Source organism: Lepidothrix coronata, unplaced genomic scaffold (assembly GCF_001604755.1).
Source record: "Lepidothrix coronata isolate B3197 unplaced genomic scaffold, Lepidothrix_coronata-1.0 Scaffold90, whole genome shotgun sequence".
NCBI classification, from domain to species: Eukaryota; Metazoa; Chordata; class Aves; order Passeriformes; family Pipridae; genus Lepidothrix; species Lepidothrix coronata.
Window position 1 is genome coordinate 1,690,611 of NW_016690270.1, and position 5,918 is coordinate 1,696,528.

At 54.8% G+C, this 5,918-nt stretch overlaps 1 long non-coding RNA gene across 1 annotated transcript; it reads left to right on the top strand.

Annotated features, from left to right (window-relative positions):
* The first annotated feature begins 4,712 nt into the window (after positions 1-4,712).
* LOC108500498 lies at positions 4,713-5,833 on the top strand. The gene is made up of 4 exons (XR_001875863.1): positions 4,713-4,794; positions 4,935-5,068; positions 5,559-5,637; positions 5,747-5,833. It is a non-coding gene; the product is annotated as an uncharacterized LOC108500498 (long non-coding RNA).
* The last annotated feature ends 85 nt before the right edge of the window (positions 5,834-5,918 follow it).

The window sequence follows — 5,918 nt, forward strand, 5'->3', positions numbered from 1 at the left end:
TGTGGTGGAGACATTCCTTCGTGGCAGGGTGGGATGAGGGGTGCTGTGAGTGTGTGGGGTACCAGTGACCACACCACGGACTGACGGCTTGTCTCCAGCCAGACTAATCCCAAAGGTTCCCCCTCCAGTGTTAACCAGGACCAGCCAGCCAAAAACACCACGGAGACAGCCGGATCCATCCCTCCACGGGGTGTTTCCAGCGCTGACTGCTCCTGGCAGCTCTCCTGGGAGAGATCAAAGAAGTGCAGAGCCCTTTTCGTTCCCATTCATCCGCAGGCTGGAGCGGAGCATGTGCTGGGGACGGCGAGTAAACAAACATCAAAGCGACCTTACGAAAGGCCGGATGTTGTCAGCCAAATTAAATTTTGGTAAGGCAGATCCTGTTGCTCCGGCTCTGTTGGGTGTTGCATGCCGGGTGCCGGGTGCCTGGTGGGTGCAGGAAGCCGCCCGTGGGCTGTCCCACCTCCGGCCAACGCGGAGCAGAGGAAGCCGATCTTCGGATTACGAGAAGTCGGTCGCTATCGGTCGGCAGCGGTTGAGTCTTTGCCCTCCAAACTGTCAAAACCCCACTTCCAGCTCTGCAGCACTTCGGGGATGTTGGTTTGGTTGGTTTGGTTTGTTTTGTTTGGTTTGTTTTTTTTTTAATATTAGGATTTTTTTTTTAACTAATTTAGTGTGCTGAATTTTGAAGCCCTGTTTGCGTGTGAGCCGCTGCAGCACCTGCTGCGTGCACAGAGCTGTGTCTGCTCCAAGGAAGGGACACTTTTCCCTTTCTGCAGGTGACTTTGCAAGTCCCCCAGCCAGATCTGAGACAGACAGGACCCTCCTTTCCTTGGCTTGCTCCAGGGCTTTTTCTTTAATATCCCCATGTCCAGCGAATGGTCCCTTTCCCCAGCTCACCCCAAGCTTTTGCCAGTCCTGCTCTCCAAGCCATGCTGCTGCTATGTCAGGGAATAGGGGGTCCTGTAACCACATCCCAGCCCTGTGGAGTGACCTGGTGTCACCACTGTGCCTCTGCCTTCACCAAAAAGTGCTAAATTGTTTTGTTTTGCTTTTCTCCTTTTTTATTTTCTTGGGTTTTTTTCTATTTCACTCAGCTGCATCTTTCATCTCCTTGAAGCTGCTCAAAGCAGGAAACGCAGCTCCAAACGCCTTCAAAGTTTAGGGCCTATTTTGAGATGCGGTTTGTATTTGCCCTCCTCTCTCTCATTTCCCCCCAGACCATCCGGGAAGCTGCTCTTACACGAACACAAACCTCCCCACCACCACACCTCCTGCTACCCTGAGGAGCTGGAGCCCCCTGGGGTGGCCACTGTCCCCCCCCCCGGCACCACCAAAGCCCTATCGTGGCAGCCCCGGCGCGGGCTGAGCCCGTCCCACCCTTCCCGTAAACACTCCCCGACTGTTGCGGTGTTTCTTAGAAAACCCGCTGCAGAAAGGCTGAGCAGGTCCTGCGTGGGGCTGAGTGCTGATAGTCACTTGGCTTCCTGGTGATTTTGTCACCACCAGGCTTGTGCTGCAGCAGGGGGATGGTGCTGTCGTGTCCCCCTGGAAAGATCCCGCTGGCGGGTCCCGTCCTGTCCTGCCGGGGTGACACGGTGCATCCAAGGGTTGGGTGTTGGATTGGTGCGTGTTTGATTCCAAGTGCACCAGCCTTTCTGAGCAGTAATACCTTCACAAGGCCAAGGGCCACCAGATTTGTGTCCCAGGACTCTCTGGAAAAGGGTCAGTGGATGTTTGATTCCATGTGCACCAGCCTGCCTGTGCAGTAGGACTTTCACCAGGCTGAGAGCCACCAGAGTCATATCCTAGGCCACAGGGAAAGAACCATGGGAGATGTGATAAGTGACCCAAAGATGGGCACTCACAGCATCAGCTGCCTGTTCTCCCCTGCAGGCTGCCCACCACCATCACATCGTGGCACAGGCACGTGCACACAGGGCTTGGAGGCCCTTTTCATCCTTCATTTTTCCTCAGTGGGAGATGTTCCCTGCACTTTGGGGCCATCAGCTGTGACAGGAGAAGATGAAAACACAGGAGATACACATTAGGAAATGACTGACCCAGGGCCAGCACTGCTCTCCCACCTCCCTCTCACCAGTTTTCCTTGCTCCCCAGTGTCAGCAGGCGAAACACCCACAATGCAGAAATAGGAAAAAAAACAATGAAGCAGGACCAGGATGAGATTTCAGGCTCTTGGACTTCCCATTCCAGGAGCACTGGAGTCCCATGGCTGACAGAGGACTTGCAAAGGGCCAGCACTCATCACACCTGTGCCTTCCTGTACACATCCATCCCCAGCTAAGGTGCTCGGTGATGCAGGAAGGACCAGCCAGGGGAGCCTGGAGCCACAGCAAAAGGGGTATTTACATTTTCCATGTCCCATTCTGGAAAGGGGAGATGAGCAACAGCCAAACATCTGCCAAGGCTGGAGAAAGGCAGATGAGCACCGAGGAGAAAAGTCACCTGGGGAGCAGGGGCCGGGCTCGCCCCAGGGACCTGAAGAGCCAGAGACTCCGAGGTGGCATCTCACCACCTCCCTGTCCCAAGGAAAACATCCAACTGCCCCTGAGGTGGTATCTGAAACCCTTTGGCCTTCTTGGCACCGTGAGTCACAAGGAGCTATTTTCAACCCGTGCCTTAGGACGAGGTGAATTATCATCAAACCAGGTGTCCCACAGCTCCAGCTCCCCAGGAGTGAATCCTTGTGGAAGCCAGTCTTCAAGTGTGGCAATAGCATTATCTCCACAGGGCATGTGGGGAAACTGAGGCACAGTGACCCAATTCACTGCAGAACCTTTGGGGTGGAGCTTGGGCTCTCCTGTCTTTCCTTTCCTTTCCCTTCCCTCTCCCTCCTCGGGCTGGGATCAGCTGCAAGAACTCCCACCATCATCCCCCTGACCCCCACTGACCCCATGTCCCCTGGGCAGGGAATTGAATCCTGCAGGAGCCAAAACCAAAGCCCTGCACCCCTCTCAGTGTGAACCTGGGGTGAAACATGTCCTTTCCCAGGCCTTCTTTGAAACCCTCCTGCTGTGCTGTGACAGCAAGGGGGGCAGGTGCTGGTTTCAGGCACCTGGAGCCCCACTCCAGACCAGAGTCTCCTGTTTTGGGTTTTACACGAGTGTCCCAAGAGTGGATCTGCACCAACCCTGCCTCCGTGACACATCGAAACTGCATCACTCAGCCTGCGAGTTGGTGGGGGTTTTAAAGAGGAAAAAACACTTTATTCACCATAAAAAACCCCAAACCAACCGCAAAACCTTTCCAGCGCGTAAAGTTGAGTTAAATTTAGCAGCTTCAGCTAAAGAAACATATTTTGAAAGCTGTAATGGAAGTGTTTCTTTCATCCCTTTCCAAGCTTTTGGTCCCCTTCCTCCAGGGCAATATTTCTGTGTCCTTACTCACTGGGTTTATTGCAGTTAGGAGGGGGTTAAGCAACCCCAAAAATGAAACAACACCTCCTGTTTCAAGCTGCAGCAGCCACTTCAGTGGCCCTGCAACGCCGCAGAGGCACGTGTGTGAATGCGAGGGGCGAGCGGGTGCCGGGGACAAAGTTCTCACCCTGCCACCGAAGCTGTGAGAAAAACAGAAGCAGTAAAACGTCATTTCAGGTCACCCTCTGCCCAAATTCTTCATCTCTTTCCCCGAAATGGGCAGGCAGGGCTGAGCCCCGCAGCATCAGAACTGACCCCAAGGGAACGCAGCCCCGCTCTGCCAAGCACAGCGTGGATGTGCCATGGCAGTGTAATCCCGGTGCCAGGCTACCACCCGTAGTAGATTGCTCGCTGTAGCATCCCCCTGTGTGTGCAGGGGTGCACACAGAGGCCCAGGTGTGTGTAGATCCCCCTCCAAGCACATAAATTGGGCTCCATTTGTGCCAGTGTGGCTCCTGCCCTGGCTAATCAAGACCTGATGCAATCAAAGCACAGCTGTGAGTGCCAAGGGCTTGGATTTCATCCTTTCCCGCACCCCCAGGGTGGGTTTTCTCACCTTTTGGGAGTGGTGCAGGGTGTGGGCAGAGCAGACAATGAACTCCCTTCCCTTGCCAGGGCAGAGGGGTCCATCCATTGTTGCTCCATGGGGTGTTTCCAAACAAAGTCTTGATAAGACCAATACCTAAAGCAGGAGAAAATGATGCGTGAATTCCCATGGAAAATGGGAGAGAAAACTCCAGGGACGATCTAACGATCTAACCCTCAGGCTGGGGAGGAACAGCAAAGCCAGTCCACCCTGCCTTAGGCAGAGGGGACGTCAGGTATCCAAAGGAGCTTTGCAGGGATGCACAGATGCCAAAAGTGACCCTGGGACTCCACTGAAACCGAGAGCTCCCGCTCCCGTGGGGGATGGCTTCCATTTCCCAGAGTTTGCAGTCGTGTTACGGGATGAAGGGATTTGTGATAACCCTGTTTGTCACACCTCGTATCCCAGAGGTTTTGAACTCTGGGTGGAAGGAGCGGTGTTTCCACCCAGCTGCTTCCTGGAAACTTTGCTAGTCCAACACAGCCCCTCTGACCAGGAGGGCAGTGCTCTCCCTGCAGCTGGGGACCCCAGAATGTGCTAGTTTTGCCAGCTCTGAAGTTTCCTTTCTCCGCTTCAGCTTCAGGATGGGAAAAGGAACTGATTCTTCTCTCTTGAGTTTCAGTCTTGTTCAGAATCGAAAGCTGTCAGAGATTCAAGGCTCGCTGTCAGAGATCCTGGGCTCGCTGTGACATCCAGGGCTCTCTCTGCCCCCCTGGAATGTCTCCCTGTACCCCGAGAGCAGCTGATGGAGAGGGAAAAGAGCAGCGAGAGGTTGGATCAGGGCAAAGCCCTCAAGTGCTGAGGCTCCAGCGACGAGCCCGTGCCGCCCTCTGCTGTCAGCCCCGGCCTCCCAAAACGGGCGGGTCTGCAGAAAACCGCCTGATTTTAAAATTTTCTTCTCTTTTTTTAAGTGCTGCCGGCCCTCCCCAGTCCTGAAAAGCTTTCCAAGCTTCTTCCCGAGGGGTTGGTGGACCTGGCCACCGGCGAGGCGCTCAAAAAGCTACTGGATGTGGCACTTAATGCTACAACTGGTCTGGGTGACAAGGTGGTGATCAGTCAAAGGTTGAATTTGATGATCTCAGGGGTCTTTTCCAACATAAATGATTCTGTGATTGAATTCGGCTGGGGTACATTCCTTCACACCCAAAGTGCAGGTGAGCCCACCAGGCTCTGGAGGTTCCCCTTTGGCTGGAGGGGACGGGATTCATTCCCTGTTCAGCCGCTGCCAAGCTGCTGTTTGGCACGAGATGGATATTGTGAAACAGGAGCTCCTGGTCCTGCTGACAGCCTCCATCACCCACCCTGGCTCAGGATGGAGCAGGGGGAGCCAGTGTGACAAAAACACCCGTGGGGGGTCACACAAGGGGGTTCAGAACCCGAGCACTGGCCGGTTTGGTTTGCAGGGGGTTTGAGCTGCTCTGCTCCCCTTGTTTGCTTGGTTTATTGACTGGGGGGGGGTTTGGCCAGTGCAGGGGTGGATAAACACAGTTTTTTTCCCACATATGGGTGAATTTTTCCCTTGCATTAACAATCAGGCCTTGCCTGGGGTCCCACTGCTCTGTTCCCGCACTGGTGCCTTCATTTTACACCCCAGAGTTTGCAACCAAGGGTCAGGTGAGGGCAAGAAGGGATCCCTCAGTGGGTCACTCTGTGTGACCCCAGGCAGTCCCCACATCCCCAGGGATGCCTGGGCACGGCTCTGACGAGCTCCTGTGTCCCTCAGGAACGCGGGTGTACAGCCCCCCGGAGCAGATCCGCTTCCACCGCTACCACGGCCACTCAGCCTCCACCTGCTCCCTGGGTGTCCTGCTCTACAAGTTGGTTTGTGGGGACATCCCCTTCGAGCAGGATGAGGACATCATCTGGGGACAGCTCTTCTTCCAGCAGATCTCAGG